The following is a 19,035-nucleotide window of genomic DNA, read 5'->3' on the forward strand; positions in this document are numbered from 1 at the left end:
AAAAGAGCTGAGGATATGACTCAGTGGGTAAAGCCCATCTGGGTTTAATCCTAATACCAAAAAAAAGAAAAGTAATAATTATAGTAAGAAGAAATAACATATGGAAAAACATAACCAAAAATAGGTTTTTTACAACCCTTTCATAAATGGGTTTACAGTAATTGTTTTTGGTTTCTTTTCAAGTCTTCTTTCTGTGAATGCATTTTTAAAATAAATATGATTCCATTGTCTATACTATTTTATAGTCCTCTTTTTTACTTAGTGGAGCCTCATGGCAAATTTTGCACAACCAGTAAGGATTTTATTTTTCACTATTCATTCTCTTTTTCATTCATTTGAAACATGTTTATTAAGAACTTAGTTTATGACAGGTGCTGGATGTTAAAGGTGGTGTGGTTCATTGAGATGATTCTTCTTAATTTACTTCTTCAATTTTCTATTGCCATGATTCATTCAATCCACAGTTGTTATTTGAGCACCTGTTTTAAAGCCCCAGTGCCCTGGGTGTTGAACATAGAGCAGTGCATGATGCACATAAGATTTCTGCATCCCGGAAGAGTGCCCCAAGGGAAAGGGTGGCCAGAGTCTTTAAGAAAATTGTGCACAGAAGTGCGGGCTTATGTGGGCACCTTTTAATCATTAGATGTACATCTTCTTGTTTTTTTGGTCCATTGATGTCTCCCTTCAGTCCCATGTTCAGGGGTAAATGGATTAAATTCTCCTTGCACTTTACTTTGTTTCGGTAAGATTTGTGGAGGGGAAATGTTATAGTTAGGCTTCATATTGAACTTGCAGGTTTCTTAGCTTATACAGGTTTGAAGGAGTTTCCTCAATCAGGTAAATGTTTAAAACTCCTATTTCTTTCTGATTTAGTTATTTAACTCAATTTAATTCACTTAGCATGCAATTTGATTGGTTGTACAGTTATAAATTTACATTTTCTCAAATATTTTGAAATCCAAAGCCACAGCATTACTGTAAGCATATATTTAAACATTTTAGCTGTAATTTCATTACGAGATCAAAATATTTCATACTGAAGTTTTCTCTGGGGAAACATTGCCAGTAATTATGTGGTGAGATAACACATGTGATTAGATATGTGGACTTAAAGTACATGGCATACATTTGTATAAGTGTTTGAACAATTGTAATTTTTAAATTACATTTTAAAAAATTTTTTGAAGCTACATACATTAAATTGTTTATACTATTTTAGTAATAATATCTTATTTGTTCTAATTAGTTATACATGACAGTAGAATGTATTTTGACACATAACACATATATGGTGTATAACTTCTCATTCTTCTGGTTGTATATGATGTAGAATTACACCAGTTGTATAATCTTATATGCACATAAGTAATAATGTCCAATTCATTCTACTATCCTTCCTACCCCCCTATATATCCTCCCCTCCCTTTACTCACCTCTGTCTAATCCAAAGTACCTCTATTCTTCCCTAGATGCCTCCCAACTTTGCATTGTGAATTAGCATCTGCATATCAGAGAAAATATTTGGCCTTTGATTTTGGGGGATTGGCTTATTTGGCTTAGCATGATATTCTCTAACTCTATCCATTTTCCAGCAAATACCATAATTTCGTTCTTCTTTAAGGCTGAGTAGTATTCCACTGTATATATACCACATTTTCTTTATCCATTCATCTGTTGAAGGGCACCTAGGTTGGTTCCATAGTTTAGCTATTGTGAATTGAGCTGCTATGAACATTGATATGACTATGTCACAGTCGTGTGCTGATTTGAAGTCCTTTGGGTACAGACGGAGGAGTGGGATAGCTGGGACAAATGGTGGTTCCATTCTAATTTTTCCAAGTTCAAAAACTACTTGTGGCACAGTAAGGTAAAATACATGCTGCTGTTCATCACCAGTACCACTGCCTCCAACCCTGTGGTCTGTGGATGGGTGCATGGAATGTGTGAAGGACCAGAGTGGGAAATGTGAGAATAACATGGTCACAGTCCTGAGTGCAACCAAAAATGCACTAGTCGCTTCCCCAGAATTCAGTTCCATCTTCTTACAGTCTTTTTCTCAGTGAGAACTACAGTTTCTATTGTGTATATATACTACATTTCTTATCCATTCATGTGTGAAAGGCACTTCGACTGGTTCCATAGTTTAGCTATTATGAATTGAACTTCTATAACGTTGATGTGTCTGTGTCACATAGTATGCTGATTTTAAGTCCTTTGAGTATAAACTGAGGCATGGGATAGCTGAGTTAAATGGTGGTTCCATTCCAAGTGTTCTGAGGAATCTCCATACTGCTTTCCAGAGTGGTTGTACCAATTTGCAACTCCACCAGCCATGTATGAGTTACCTTTTCCTCCCCACATCCTCGCCAACATTTATTGTTGCTTGTATTCTTGCTAATTTCCATTCTGATTGAAGTGAGATAAAATCTTAGAATATTTTTGATTTGCATTTCTCTAATTGCTAGAGATGTTGAACATTTTTTCATATATTTGTTGATAGATTGTATTTCTTGTTCTGTGAAGAATCTGCTCAGTTCCTTTGCCCATTGATTAATTAGGTTATTGGTTTTGGTGTTAAGTTTTTTGAGTACTTTATATATCCTGGAGATTAGTGCTGTAGCTGAGGTACATGTGGTAAAGATTTTCTTCCATTCTATAGATTCTCTCTTCATGGTATCGATTGTTTCCTTTGCTGAGAAGAAGCTTTTTAGTTTGAATCCATCCCATTTATTGATTCTGAGTTTACTTCTTGTGCTTTAGGAGTCTTGTTAAGGAAGTAGATCCCAAGCTGTCATGTCAGGATCTCTATTCTAGTACCTATGTCCTTGATCCACTTTGAGTTGAATTTTGTGCAGGATGAGAGATAGGGGTTTCATTTTCATTTTGCTACATAATGGATTTCCAGTTTTCCCAGCACCATTTGTTGAAGAGGCTGTCTTTTCTCCAACGTATGTTTTTGGTACCTTTGTCTAGCATGAGATAACTGTATTTATGTGGGTTTGTTTCTGTGCCTTCTATTAGTCTAGGTGTCTATTTTGGTGCCAATACCATGTTGTTTTTGTTACTATGGCTGTGTAGTATAATTCAAGGTCGATATTGTGATGCTTCTTGCTTCACTTTTCTTGGTAAGTATTGGTTTGGCTATTCTGGGTCTCTCATTTTTCGAAATGTATTTTGTGATTAGTTTTTCTATTTCTATGAAAAGTGTCGTTGAGATTTTAATAGGAATGGCATTAAATATGTATAAAACTTTTGGTCATGTGACTATTTTGACAATGTTAATTTTTCCTATCCCCCCGGGTATGGAGATCTTCCATCTTCTAAAGTCTTCTTTAATTTCTTTCTTTAGAGTTTTGTAGTTTTCATTGTAGAGATCATTCACTTTTTTTTTTTTTTTTTTTTTTTTAGATTGATGGACTACAGGGTATTGTCTCTATTTTTTTTTTTTTTTTTTGGAGTTTCTTTGTGGCATAAGATATGGTCTATTTTAAAGAGGGATCTATGTGCTGCTGAGAAGAAAGTGTATTTGCTTTTTGATGGATGAAATATTCTCTATATATCTATTGAGCTGTAATTATTTATTGCATTACTTAGTTCTAAAGTTTTCTTTGTTCAGTTTTTATTTGGAGAATCTATCCAGTAGTGAGAGAGGTGTGTTAAAGTTATGCAGTATTATTGTGTTGTGGTCTGTTTTCTTCCTGAAATTGAAAAGGGTGAGTTTGATGTACCTAGATGCTCCATTGTTTGGGGCATAAATATTTACCTTTGTTGTGTCTCGATGTGTAATTTCCTTAAGCAGTATGAAATGTCCTTTGTTCCTTCTGATTAACTTTAGGTTGAGGTCCACTTTATCTGATATGAGGATAGAAACAACTGCTTGTTTACATGATCCATGTGAGTGACATGTTTTTCTCCATCCTTTCACCTTCAGGTCTGTGGATATCTTGATTATGAGGTAAATTTCTTGGAGACAGCATATTTTTGGGTCTTGCTTTTTTAATCCAATATGCCAGTCTTTGTCTTTTGATTGATTGGTTTAGGCCACTAATGTTCAAGGTTATTATTGAGATATCATTTGTATTCCTGGTCATTTTGTTTTGTTTCTTGTTTTAATTTGAATTAATTCTCCTTTGTTGGACTATTCCTTTAGTGTAGTTCCTTCCTTTGTTCATTTTTCTGTTTCTTTTTTTTTCGTTTAATCTTCATGAAATATTTCTTGAGATGTTCTATAGTGCAGGCTTTCTAGTTGTGAATTCTTTTAACTTTTGTTTATCATGGAAGTTTTTATTTTCATCTTCAAATATGAAACTAAGTTTGCTGGATATAGAATTCTTGGTTGATATCCATTTCCATTTTCTTTCAGAGTTTGATATATATTATTCTAGAACCTCCTAACTTTGAATATCTGGATTGAGAATGAGCTGACTCTGCATTGGTTTCCCTGTAGATGTAATCTGATATGTAATCTTTCAACCTTTAAAATTCTATCCTTATTTTGTATGTTAGGCATTTTCCTTATAATGTGCTTTGGTGTGGGTCTCTTGTAGTTTTGTACATTTGGGGTCCTGTAACCTCTTGTATTTGATTTTCCACTTCATTCTTTAGGTTTGAGAAATATCCTGATATTATTTCATTGAAAAGATTGTGCATTCCTTTAGTTGTATCTCCGTGCCTTCATGTATCACAATAAATCTTAAATTTGATCTTTTCATTTTATTTCATACTTCCTGGAAGTTCTATTCATGGTTTCTTACCATTTTCTCTGTGTGGTCAACTTTATTTTAAGATTATATATATGTGTTCATTGGTTGAGGTTCTGCTGATAATGATTTGCATTGAATTTTTAATTGGTTGATTGATTGTTTTATTTCAAGGATTTCTGCTTGATTTCCTTCAGAATCTCTATCTCTTTTTGAAGTGATCTTTCACCTTCTGAAATTTATCTCTGATTTCACTCCCTTTTATTGTCCCTTTATATTGTGTATCTGTTTAACTCCATACATTGTAAACTCCTCCTCTGACATTTCTTCTACTGTGTTGTCTATGGATTCTATTACTGGAGTATCTTGTTTTGTTTTGGGAGCTTTGTTCTCTCTTTTTTTTTTTTTCATGTTGTTTATGTGTCTGCCCATCCAGCAGTGTGGATATGAGGCAGTACATTTTGTGTCCTGTAGACTTATAGTGTTCCTGTATGGTTTCCAGTATGTTGCCTTTAAGGGTTAGACAAATAATAACAGTAACCAATACAACAATATACAGCCTTAAACCAAGGTCCTATTAAGACATCTACAGTTTTGTTGCATTAAACAAAAATGATGTGTTCAATTATTGTCTACAATATAAACAGTAAGTTTGCAAGAGGGTTTACAATTTCAAATGGTGGACAAAGAGAGAACAGAAGTGCTATAGGATGTGATATTTATGTGAAAGGAGAAGATAGAAATAAAAAGTTAAATTATAGGAAGAGTGAAAGAGGACTTAATAGAGGTTGGCTATTAGCAGAAGGAAAAAGAGAAAGAGAATCCAGGGAAACAGATAAGTGAGAGGAAAAATATATAAAGTAAAAATTTTAAAAAAACTTAAAAAATTTTAAAAATAATACACATCAAAACTGATGTGAATATACTATTCAGATATTCCAATCTTCAATAAAATGATGCATGAAAATACTTGGTTTCAAAAATGGTAGAAATTTGAAAGAAGAAAAAACAAGTGGGATCTTGATGTAGAATTAATTGAACAATTGTTTCTGCTGGAGTTCGAAAGTTTCTCAGCTTCCCTTCTCAGTGGTTAGGTGCTGTTGTCTGGAGTTTGATGCTAGCTCCACCCTCAGGATGATTGGGGTTGCCAGGGTGAGAGGGTTAGTCCTGGAGGCAGGGCGTATGCTTAGGTATGCTCAGGTCTCTTTGCTGGAAGCCTACCAGTCTGGGGATTTTAACTCAGTACTCCTCCAGGGCCCAGCAGTTGGCAGTCCATGTTGGAAGACTGCACCCCAGGAATTTCCTTTGGGTTCCGCTTGTGTGGTGGACCCCATGATTCCTGGTCTTTGAACCAGTCTCCAATATGGATCTCTCCGGCCCCCACCCTTTCAAATTCCTGGTCAGGTGCTTCTCTCTGGGCTGGTCCTGCAAGTCGGCTGGATTAGAGGGGGAGGTGGAAGCAAGGTGGGTTTCTGAGACAGTATTCTCCCATGCAACCGCTCTCCACACTTGATTTTCTCCTGGTTGCTTAGGCACACTCTCTGTCACACAGTGTGGTTTGTCTGGCTCATTTTTTGGGCCTGATACATATCTGCCAGTGATCGGCTCCCCAGCTGTTGGCCTGTGTGCCATGGCTGCAGAATGGTTCCTTCTGCTGTCCTCTGTGCACACTGCCGAGAGAGACGGCAACTTCCCTCCCGTACATGGATCCTGTGCAGCACAACTTACTGTTTTTTTGAGCAGTGTCTTTGAAATTCTAAGCTCTTATAAACCCAAGATGCCTCATTCTTCCCCAGAAAGGGGGTTCCTTTAATTCCTTTGTTGCTTTACTGCATTTATATATGGACTGTTCTGGTTTGTGGCTCTAGTGCTGTCTAAGCTGTGGGACTGGGATCTTTCCCCTTATTTTATTATAAAAGAATCTCCTGAGTCCCCAGTCTGTTGTGAGTGTCCAGTATTAAATTCAGTAATGCCCCCCCTAATTCTTGGTCATGCACCCACCTTGTTGTAAGGCTGCCTCTCTGCCTTTCATGGTTCTTGCCACTCATCCACCAGGGAAGTGACCCCTCTATTCTACCATCTTCCTGATACTCCTCTGAACTCACAGATCAAATCTAGAAGTGGTATCTTATAGAATGAAATTAGAGGAGTAAAACAAAATCATAGATGCCTGATATGTATAAATTCACAGATTAATGAAATATATTAATATTGATTTCCTGTGATATTTGTTTACATTCCTATAAGCTTACAACCAATAAAGTAAAACACTTAATAACTAATAAAGGAAATTATATCCTAAAGTAGGTGTCAGAATAGCCTGCTGCCTGCTTTTTTGGGGGGGTGGATACTGGGGATTGAAACCAGGGGTGCTTAACCATTGAGCCATATCCCCCAGCCCTTTTTTATGTTTTATGTTTTGTGACAGGGTCTCACTAAGTTCTTAGGACCTTGCCAAGCTTCTGAGGCTGGCTTTGAGCTCAAAATTCTCCTGCCTCAGACTCCAGAGCAGCTGGGGTTATAGGTGTACACCATGGCTCCCCATGTAGCTTGCTTTTAATAGGTTTTGAAGTAAGTGAAAATTCATTCAGTTAATCATGAGCAGAATTTGAAAGGGATGATGAAAATATGCTATTTATTGTTCATTCATTTGATGACCCTTTATTGTGCTTCTGCTGTGAGTCTTGTCTTGCTCCAGCTACTGATACAGATTCCTTACCAGATACACACAGTCCCTGGGGTGATGAACTTGCATTTTAGTAAGTAGAGACACAATGAGATAGATATGATGCTATTTGGACAGAGAGCTCAATCAGGTGAAGAAATGGACTGTTAGGTGGAAGATTGTGCCAGGCAAAGGGAGCACTGAGAACTAAATCTGAGTCCAGCTGTGCTTGGTGGCTGAAGGTTCATGGGAGGAGTGACTCATGGAGAGTAGGGAGTGGTGGCTGATCAGTTAGAGAGGTGGGCAGAGCCCAGGTCCTGAGGTTACCTACTGACTTAATGAATAGGTATATTCATTTGTCTTGCTTAACTAAAGTCTTCTAGAGCGATGATGTAAGGATACCCTCAGATGGCAATAGAGGAAGTTCCCACAGTGGCACAGAAACGGAGAGTAGCCCTGGCAGACCTGGGAGTTCCACCCTGGCAAACGTGCTTCTCCTGTGTGAGCAATCTGCCAGCTGTCACCAACATTTAAGTGTTCACGTGTGTTAGGTCTGTGACCTCTGCAGGGAACGGAAATCCTGACTTCTAAAAATAAAGATTGCTTTTATTTTAAGAGTCAAAGGGGAACAGACTGTCCCAGTAAATACAGGTCACTGAAATGTTTCATTTGTGGGAAGTTCTCTCTTCAGACCTATAGACAGTAAGACACTATTTTCTTAAAATGTCTCCAGGTAGATTCCAGAACCTATACTGAGAAATCATGAATTTGTTTTCAGTGCCTTTTTGGGTTGACTATGTTAAAAAAAATGCCTTGATTAATTCCTCTGATTTTGACTTTTTGTCAATTATTTATTTGACATATGTTGAGTACGTACTGTATACACGGCACTATTCTTGGCTCTTGAGAGACATGGTGAATACAATGAAAAATGGACCCCGTCTATTCTGGTTATGACAGAGATGATAATTAAAAAAAGAACGTTCTGGAAATTTGGGAAGTCATGATTTTTCTGAGGTAAAGAAATGACTTAGAGGAGGGTTAGATTATGTGCAGGCAGAGGGAAAGCCTCTAAGGAGGTGGAACTTAAGTAACATGAGGAATTAGCCTTGTGAATATTGAGAAAAAACTTATTCTGAGCTTGTGAGGGGCAAGTGCAAAGACCCTGAGGCAGAAGTATTGATGATTTATTTGGAAAACAGTAATGAGCACAGAGTGGAGGAAAAGTGGTAGAAGATAAGGTCAGAGGTAATAATGGAGTATAGCCTTGTGGATTCTGGTTATATTTTGGGGACAATTCTAGTGTGTGAAGGGAAGCCATTGAAGGACTTTGATGTGACACATGTTTAAAAGGATGACTTGGAGGTGTAAGAGAGAGAGCAGTAGAGGTAGTGACAATTTTTGGATTATGCGTATATTGGATTTTTTAAAGAATTTAATTTTTTTTATTTTTACAGACTGCATTTTGATTCATTGTACACAAATGGGGTACAACTTTTCATTTCTATGGTTGTGCACAATGTAGATTCACACCATTCATGTAATCATACATATACGTAGGGTAATGCTGTCTGTTTCATTCTACTATCTTTCTGTCCCCCATCCATTCCCACCCTGTTTTTCTCTACACCATCCAAAGTTCCTTCATTCTTTTCCCCTGCCACCCTCCCCCCCCATTATATATTGTCATGCACTTATCAGAGAAAGCATTGGGCCTTGGATGTGGGGATAAAGGTACACTCATACATTGCTGATGGAGTTGCAAATTGGTGCAACCACTCTGGAAAGCAGTATGGAGATTCCTCAAAACACTTGGAATGCAACCACCAGTTAACCCAGCTATCCCACTCCTTGGCCTATACCCAAAGGACTTAAAACCAGCATACTACAGTGATGCAGCCACATCAATGTTCATAGCAGCTCAATTCACAGTAACTAGATTGTGGACCCAATCTAGATGCCCTTCAATTGATGAATGAATAATGAAACTGGTATATATACACAGTGGAATATTACTGAGCCATAAAGAAGAATAAAATTATGGCACTTGCTGGTAAATGGATGAAGTTGGAAAATATCATGCTAAGTGAAATATATTGGATTTTTAATGTAAGGTCAACAGGGTTTGCTGATAGATTAGATGAGTGGTTACAAAGAAAGAAATAATTCAAAATGACACCCAGAGTTTCAGTCTGAATAAATGCCTGTTGATGCCACTTTTTGAGATAGGGAAGAGTAAGGATGGGCAGCGGGGGACTGGCAAGTAGGAGTTCCCTTGTGAACATGTTAATTTGTAAAACCTTGTGGGAATATCTGAGCAGAGATGTTGGACATCAGTTAGAAAGATGAGTCTGTTTCATGAGAATCTCAATGATAGAGACATTTGTGTCCCCTGAGTGTACACGGTGTTTAAAGCCTGGGTACTGGAGAAGATCTTCTAGGGACCTGATGATAGAGACAGTGAACTTCCTGCAGAGTGAGTCCCTAACACACCAGCACCTATGGGAGACTTCAGGAAGAGAAAGATTCAGTAAAGGTGACTAAAAGGTCCAGACAGTCAGGTTGGAGGAAACCCTGAAGGATGCTCTGTGCTGGAATCACCTGGAGAAAGTGTTCTTGGAAGGAAGGAGAGCTTTGCTGGGTTAGTGCTACTGGATGCTGTCCACCAGGACTGAGAATAAGTCAGAGAAACTGCCAAGTCGAAGGTCACTGGCAGCCCTAAGATGTGGGATTCTGGGCAGAGGCTGGGAAGATGCTGGCTGACCTAGGGTCAGTCAGTTCCAGCAAGTGTGTATGCAGGAAGCAGATACTCCTTATGAATTTCTGGGGGGGGGGGGGGGGGGTAGAATCGGGACTACAACAGATCCGGAATGTTTTCTCGGCAGTTTGAAGTTTGATTGTTGTAGTCTAGGTTTTGTGAGGCAAGATGTTCTGATTCTTAACATGGTCAAGAATGACCATGAATTTTATTTTCTGTGAATTTATAGTGAGACATTGATTTTTCTTTTGGTTCACATCCTTTTGTTTCTCTGTGTTCAGACTATAGCTGGTTTGCAGTCTTTCCTGTATGTGAGTGTGTGTGTGTGTGCGTGTGTGTATATAAGTAAAAATATAGAGTTTATATATAAACATGACTGTATAAAATATATAACTTATAATACTATATTTATTCAAAAGTTTGTTTTAGTTTTTATGTGCAACCCTTTCCTTCCCAGTGAAGAGGCATGTGAGTTAGTATAAGGACTAAACCCAGATAAAATGATGTAATCAGATTTCACCTCTTTTAAACCCCCAGTTTCTTCTAGAATACATTTGAGACTCTGGTCAGTTTCCAGGTGCTGGCCCATTCAGATGGCCTGTATTTCTTAGCTATCTCAGTTGTAAACCAGTTTCTCTCAAGATTTTATTCTGTCCTATTTTTTTTAATAATACCTATTGTGAAATTTATTGGTCTAGATTTTATTTTCTCTCTATTGTGTTTTTTTTTTTTTATCTTACTCTGAAATCACAAGCGATGCTGGTTTTTCTTTTTTAAGTGTTTTTGTGCTCACACTATTGTTATACATCATAGTGGGGTTCATTTTGACATACTCATACACGCATGGGATATAATTTGTTCCATTTCCAACCGCAGTACTTCTTTCCCTCCCCTGTATCCCTTTCTCTAATTATATTCCTTCTATTTATTCATTATTTTGATTGGTGCTTCATATGTATATATAAATGTGGAGTTCACTGATATATTCATACATGTAGATAGCACAAGTTGATCAATAATAGAAACTTCTCTCAAAATGTCTTACTTTAAAAATGTCTTTGCTTAAAACATTTCCCACACTTAATCCTTAACTGTGTTGTGATTATAAGAAAATTGGAACACAGAAAGACAAAGGTAGCAAGATGAAAATGTCAGGTGGGCTATTTGGTTGTAATCTGTGGAAACTCCAGAAAAGTCATTTGGATTTTACAGTAAAGAAAGCATGGAGGTGGGGACTCTTTCTCTATAGTGTTGACAATGTGGTTAGGCACCTTATCAAATAAAAGTACAAACTTGTACTGGAAGAATTTATGTCACAAGGTCTTGGTATATATTTTGGCAGGTTAGCTACCATTGTTTTTCTTCATAAAGATTAAAGTTTATTTCATGTTGCATTGATATATATTTATAGGTTATATGTATGGAAATCAAAAGGGATTAAGCTAATTTACAAAAAGTCATAGTATAATGTTTCACATGCATTTTCATTGCCCCAGTCTAAATTAAAGAAAACCAACATCTATGGATTTTTTTCTCAGTGTCTCAGCCTTCAGTTCAACCTCATGGGGCCAAGTGTACTTGCCATCTTTCACTATCCTTCAGATTTGCCTTTGTGAATTATACCTGCCTTTAAGAGAGACAGCAACAAACCATTGACCAGTTTTGATGGAAATAGGACAATTTTCTGTGATCTAGTAACTCAAAAATCGAGATCTCAAATCATTAAGAGACCTATTGAGCCTTTGCAGATATGGTAGTACAAGCTTAGGAGATGTCTTGGAAGGCAGGGCCAGAACCTGCTGTTTGCCTTCAGTTCAGTTGAGGACATCTGGCCACTTGGAAGTGATCTGAAAGGCCAAAACATGAAACCCAATTTCTTGTGGGGTGACAGGTGGGTTTATTATCTTTGGCTCCCCCTGACCTTCCCACATACTGACTGCATCATCTTTTCCAGAAGGTGTATAGAATTTTACAAGGGGAGAAGTAATTCTTTCCTATCTTGGGGAACATCAAAGGAAAGGGGAGAAATTGTTTTCCTTTTGTGCCTTCAAATCAGATGCACTGCCTGCTTATCAGTACAAAGAAGAAAAAAAAAATACACCAGCTCCTTGGAGATTTGGCTTTCAGGAAATGAGATTTTTATCCATGGAACCAAAGGATCATTAGTGGCATAGTCAGAACAATGGAATTCCACTGTATCAATGCCAGCATCCAAATCTATGGCCTAGCTTGGTTCTGGAACAGTACATGAAATTAACACAAAAGTGTACTAGTAATAGACATAAGGGAGTTTTAGAAAAATTCATTGTTGTTTTTACCAACAATAAGGTTCATTTTGAAGAAAAATAAGATATGTATGTATAAGGAATGTATGTACCAGAAAATTGACAAAACTGAAAATTAAGAAAATCTCAGTTTTTAATCTTTTAAGATTTTAGGACCTGCCTAGAGCCAGTTAGGAGTCATGTGAGCTATACCAAAGCCATGGAAGCCAAGCAGAGATGGAAGACCACTGATTGTGCCTGATATAAGTGACTGAGTCATTCCTTATCTGCAGTATTGAAACGAGAACACAGTGGCCTAGGAAACCTTCTCAAAATCATGGTTAGCTATAACAACAACAATAAACACTTATAAAGTATTTACTATGGGTCTATCCCTTTTACTATGTTTCTTCATTTATTCTATAGTGGTCCTGGAAGACAATCAATAAATTAACAAGTAGAGTATATATGCATATGTACATATAAAGGCGCATGCACATATAAGAAGTATTCCATGCATATGCATATGTGTATAAAATATGGAAATATGATTGGAAAACTTTTTTCAATAAACATTAACAACCGTATGGTGAATTTTTAAGAGGAGGATAATATATGCCACATTTTCCAAAGTTTATTTTCATAGCACTGTTAGTGGCAAAAATGCATGTCCTTTGAGACATGTCAGTTAATCATTGAGCTCAGATCTGTCTAAGTGCAAGGGATTCTTGAAGAAAATGAGTAGTTTGTGCAGTCTTATGTGGTATCACAGTGACAAAGCATATCTGTGCCAGGCATTGGGCCTAGTATGAATTAGTGTGACATGCAAGGGGGTTGTGAATTGGGAGCCAGGAGTAATTTTTTCTACCCTAATGGAGGAAGGGTTAGCACATTATTTATAATAACAAATCATATAAGAGTTTTGCACAGGTGATTGCAATGCCTGTTACTTCTACTACCCTCCATCTGAAGTTACTATTTTTAGTATTGGATCTTAGTTGAAATGTCATTTCTTCAGGAGGTCTTTCCTAATTCCCCATCCAGGTCATACTCTTTTGTTATAGGTTCTCTTAACATGACATTCCATTTCTTTATAAAGCACCTCACTTATTATTAATCCCTCATTGCATAATAACCTGCATAACATGTTTTCCCTACTTATGATCCTTGCTTATATGGTCTTCTCTTACTTATACAGTAGCTCTTGTGAGCTCAAGGGAAATTGTGTTTACTGCCATTCTATCTCTAGTGACAGACCCAACACTTGAGTATTTGCTCAGAGCTCATTGAGTGAACCACTGATGATGAGTGCTGGCTGTGGCATGTGTGTACCTCTCTTTGCTAGAGAGGAATTGTGTGTTGTGTGTGCTGTGATGACATTGGTGAGTGAGCTCCCATCATAACTGTCGGTTTTATGGGGTCAGCTTTTCAACTCCCTTTGGAGGGTTTCTGATAAAGAGGTATCTTTATCTCTTAGATAAAGAGATAGATATGTTTATATAGTCTTGAGTAATAAAAATTGGAAAATAAAATGTACTCTTATTTGGAAAATTTGTATATATTACTACCATCTTCACTAATAATGATAAATGAAGGATAATTCTATTAGTGGACTATAGTTTGCAATTGTATTTCAGATGCATGAAGTAAAAATTTCCATTTAAAACTAAATTTTAGCATTAATATATAGAAACCAATGACTAGAAAATGCTAATATTTAGAGTGCAGATTTTAAATAAAGTATTTTTGTAAACCTTAAAGATGGCACTAGAACTCAAATAGTTATGGGACTATATAAATAGTTCGCCAGTTTTTCAAGGTCAGTTAAAATAATAAATCAATCTTCAGTAAAATAGATAAGCCATCTCCTTTTTAACTGTTACTATCATGTTCTAAAATGTCTGAATTTTACTAAACATGTTCTAGGTAATTATCTTTAAAAAGAAGTTGTTGATAGATCTAAAGATGTACAGATAGTCATCAGGAACACAGCAACTCTGGAGAAGGGTGCAGGAGCCATGAGAACTGCCCGGATCACGCCCCAGCTCACTCGTGTCGTCTTTTGTCTGTTTTTCTATTGCTATTAGCTCTCCATTCTGCTGTCTGCGAGCCTGGCTAGCATTGAGTGGGCTGCCTCACCACCACCACCCTGTTAAGGACTTGTCTATCTAGTAAGAACTGCAGATTGCCAAGGAACAGCTGCTGCAAAGCTCATTAAGTCATTTGTCTTGGAGTTATTAAAAATTCAAAACCTATAAGACCTAGGTCCAGGGCTTTCTGGCAAAGAACAGTCCTCGGGGATTTCAGTTCTGAATCATTGTTTGCTGGACATTTGGCCACTCTTCCTGTATTTCCTTTCTAAGAGAAGCAGAACTGAGGAAAGATCAAAGCATATGACTCAGGGGAGGAGGCTACTACCCCTGTGCTGGCACTTCCTATCATAGTCTCCTTGAATATAGTCTACAATATGTTCTGGGCATCCATTTACTGATCTTTAAAATGAGAAGACAGTAAGTAATCACTGGAAAGTTTTTTTTTTTTTCCCTTCTAAAGTTAATGATTTCTAACTTTTGATTAAACCTTTTAGTTGCTGTCATATCCTTCATTTTGCCTAGTATATGCATCCCTTATTTTTAATTCATTAAAGAAATAAACATGCAGCCTTATAGAATATGAAAATTCTACAGTGTGCTTCAGTGACAGTTTTATTCAGGGTGAGAATTTGAAGTTTTTCAAGTCACACATGCACACACCTAATTACTGTTGTGTGAATAATTTCAGAGTATCTACCAAGATTTCTAATAACTATCACAAACTAGTATTCTGTCAAGGGATAATGCAAAATAATATGTTTTTACACAACAGTGGTAAGGCTCTCATTAATTTGATTACCACCTGTAATGGCTTGATATGAACATTTATTTTAAAAGTTAAAAATTATATACAACAAAATAATGATTTAAAGTACTTTTACAATGTCTATAACCAGAAGTTGCTGCATCAATGATTTATTGTTATTCCTTATTACTTTTTTAAGTCAATGATATTATTGAAATTAAAATAGAATAAAAGTTGCTATCAACATTAAGCATCACACTGAGTTCATCTGGATTTGCTGTCTTAAAGATAAGCATATGACTTATTAGACATTTTAATAATATTTGATACAAAATATCAGTATATTTATATGCCCAAGAAAGAATAATTTATTGTATAGTTTTATTCCTGAAAGATTAAGCAAATTAATCACAATTTTATGCCATTTAGGATAATCAACTATAGAATCTGATAGCCCAAATCTGCCTTTACACTTTTATTTAAATTTTAATTTCAAAAGGTTCCAAAGAAGATTTCTTTTGTTAAGATACATTCATTCTTTCCTCAGATCTTTTCCCAGTTATTTATTTATTTTTTGCTAGAGTACAAGTAGAATGTGAAGTTATGGTTCAAATTTAAAATTTTGAATAAAAATGTTTTTGAAAATCATGGTATTTTGAATTTAATGACGAAAAACCAACAAGCAGAAGAGAGTCTGTGATTACATTAAGAAGATAGTCAAATAGCCAAATATATGGTCACAGTGTGGAATATTCTTTTCATGTGCTTCCTTTTGAGGATATGAAATCATCTAATAGAGGAACCTGTGCCCAAATTTGAATAAATTTCAGACATGTACCTCCAGATCATATAGTTTATTTATACTTTTATTTACACTTTATAATTTTTTTTTCTAAGTGAAATTCTTCTGCTCTGCTTTTTGTGGGCTTGAATTATCTGTAAACTTTTGTTGTTGTTGTAAGCTGTGGTGCAATGTACATTATAATTACTCAGTTCACTGTTGTTTTTTTTCACTAATATGCTTAAAATTTCATGATCTATTATTAGTTTTTTTTTTGTTTTAACATGACCATGATTTGAAAGGGTTTACTTTAATTTCCTAGACAAACATTAGTAATGCAGGTTTGTGTCACTGTCTTGGTTCTCTGGTTCTACCTGTCCTACTTGTTAGTACCTTCTGGCTAGCAGCACTCAGGTATAACGCCACCAAGGGACTGGGGAGCATTTTAGGAAGTTTTGCTGCAATATTTAGTCATACTGTGTCCTGAGTACCTCTACTCCAAGAACAACAACTTAGGGGTGTTATGACCAAGTTAGGAACTAATAACTCCTTTTTAATTATTTTTCTAATTAAGGGTGATCAGCAATAATGTTGTAGAATGGAAAATTTCTTGAAAAATGACTTGGAATGAATTTCTTCAATGCAAAGATGGCAATATTCACCTGCCTGACATCTTCCATATTTATCAGAATAATTTAATTTCAGGACTTCATGGAATCTTCATCTTTAATCAAAAGTAAACTGGCAGAATAATTTCATTTCCTAATTGGGCTATGTCTCTCTTTTTCCACTTGACTAGGTCATGGATTAATTTGTTTCTAGTATTGCTTGTTCCTCACCCTTTGTGATTGGCCTGAACTAAGAAAAAGCACCCTTTGTTCCTTAAATTTCCCGTTGGCCAGGTCACATTTCAGCAACTCATTAAAACATGTATTTATTCTACTCTGGAGCACATTGTCTGGCCAGCCACAAATTTATAGTGAAATGTAACAGTAAATTGTGCTCTGTGGTCAAAAATGCCAAATGATACACACAGCGGCATAGAGGTTTCCAGCATAGGGTAGAATTAAAGAGCTTAGGACCAGTGCGGGGATTGTTGGCCGTATTTTCACAGTGGCCAGTTTTGTTAGACTTGAACTTGGAGAGAGCTTGAAATCACTTATCTCAGATGTTTGTGCTCACAGCCACAAAGCCTCTGAGAAACACAGAACTGATCTTGTAATAAGCTCCAGCTGAGTTTACAAGGCTCTGAGCCTTTTTGAAAGCCTGTTTAGTTTAATGAGGGTTTTCAGATTTCAAAGCTCACACACCTTCACATAAAAACAGATGATTATGACCAAATTAGGGAATGTTGTTCTGCAAGTGTTTTCCCCAATACGTTCTCCTTCCAAGTTGTCAGGCATTGTTAAGTCACACTCTCCACCTTCTAGGCATCATTTTTAAATGTGATTTTTGAAAGTTTCATTGTATATAGTTTCTATTCAAGCAGAACATTATGTTACATAAAGGAAGAGTTTTTTTTTGTCTTACAGTCAAAAACAAATGTTTATCTTTTTTTTTCCGTTAATAAAAAGAGGTGCAATTTGAAAAAAAAATTGAACCTTCAGTTTCTGTTACCATGGCAACTGTCCTGAGAGGCTGGGCCTCTCTGTCCACTCCTATGCCCTACTTCATAGGGCTCTGCAGCCCATTTCCAGATGACTTGAAGAGAAAAGCCACACCTGTGAAACACCAAGAAGTGAGGGAAGAAGGATACCCACACTTGGTCATACTGCACAGATTACTTCCTTAAACATCTTTAGCACTTTTCTTCTTAAACATTTAGTTTTTAAATAATAGCTTTAATATGTGTGGCATATTATTGATATTACTTTACCTATTCTTAGTTTTTAAAGTGTTTTCTGAGTTAGCCAAAGAAAGAAATATACTAATTAGGTTGTGAGGCATTTAAACCTTACCTGAGCACCAAATTACTTATTACATTGTACATGTGGTTTTGCACACAGATAGAGCACATAATGTAATGTGCAGATGCCAGCAATATATGACCAGAAAATAATGAAATACAGAGATGTCCTTGAAGAAAGCAGGAGACGTGGATGAGGGCAGACAGCAAAGAAATTTTCATGAGCAGGTCCTTATCTCCTAAGCTCCCTTTTCAGTCTTCCCACCCGACTCTTCCACCAAACGCTTTGAAAGTCATTAGTATGAATTCTCCATATAATTAACTGTTTTTCAAGAAAAACAATTTGCTGTTTCATCACCCTTTTTTTCCTCCTAGCTCTTGTTTTTCTTCAAACTCCAGCCCAAATGCTGAATCCTTTAATTTTTTTTCTCTACTCTCTTAAATCAGAATCAGATACCTGTAGTTGGAAAAGGATATGTTAATAGGACCTGTTCATTTACTGATGTCCTATTTTTGAAGAACATTTGTGAGACAATTCTTTTTAACAGTTAAAGTTTAACAGTGTAGCTAATAGTTACAGTTTAACAATGTAGCTCAAACTGGGGACTGAGTATCATAATTCTTAAAATTAGTATGTTTATTTCATCTTATTACTAATTGAGAAATGCAATCTTACTAATTTATGGAGATTTTATTTTTCTTTAACTTATATTTCTGGAAAATCTAGTTTACATAGAATTAAGTAGTCTTCAGTGATGAACAGATTGATATTCCATATTTTAAAAGCATATGGAATTTTAGTTTTAACCCAGAGGAGTGAGTGAGGCATGCTGTCCTGCTTTACACACATAGGAAACAGCACAAAATTTGTAAAATGCCTATTTTTTCACATTGTCTGACAGATAGTGTGGGACCATGATCCCTGGGAAAAGGGACATAAATAAGGTGAATACTTGAGCTTTCTCCTTGAAGGTAGAACTCCAAGTAGAGCCTAGTTGTTTGACTACACAGAGGAGACAGAAATAAGAGCTCAAGGAGGGCCCATCAGCAGGATTCACGGGGAAGAATGCTGGAAAAGTTGCGCCACTAGAAATAAAGTGCTCCAGAAATCTGTTTAAGGATC

General features: G+C 36.4%; 1 protein-coding gene across 2 annotated transcripts in view; it reads left to right on the forward strand.

Moving 5' to 3' along the window:
- Nucleotides 1-19,035, forward strand: part of PRKD1 (protein kinase D1) — a 319,507-nt gene that overhangs the window by 144,268 nt on the left and 156,204 nt on the right. The window contains exon 1 of one of the 2 annotated variants that reach the window (XM_079127216.1): nt 7,064-7,271. The exons of the other annotated variant lie outside the window; for it this stretch is intronic. The gene's annotated coding sequence lies outside the window, so the exon portion shown is untranslated. Of the gene's footprint in view, nt 1-7,063; nt 7,272-19,035 lie in introns of those variants that run through there. 2 annotated transcript variants of the gene reach the window in all.

The sequence above is a fragment of the Sciurus vulgaris genome (assembly GCF_902686455.1).
Source record: "Sciurus vulgaris genome assembly, chromosome: 2".
Lineage (NCBI taxonomy): Eukaryota > Metazoa > Chordata > Mammalia > Rodentia > Sciuridae > Sciurus > Sciurus vulgaris.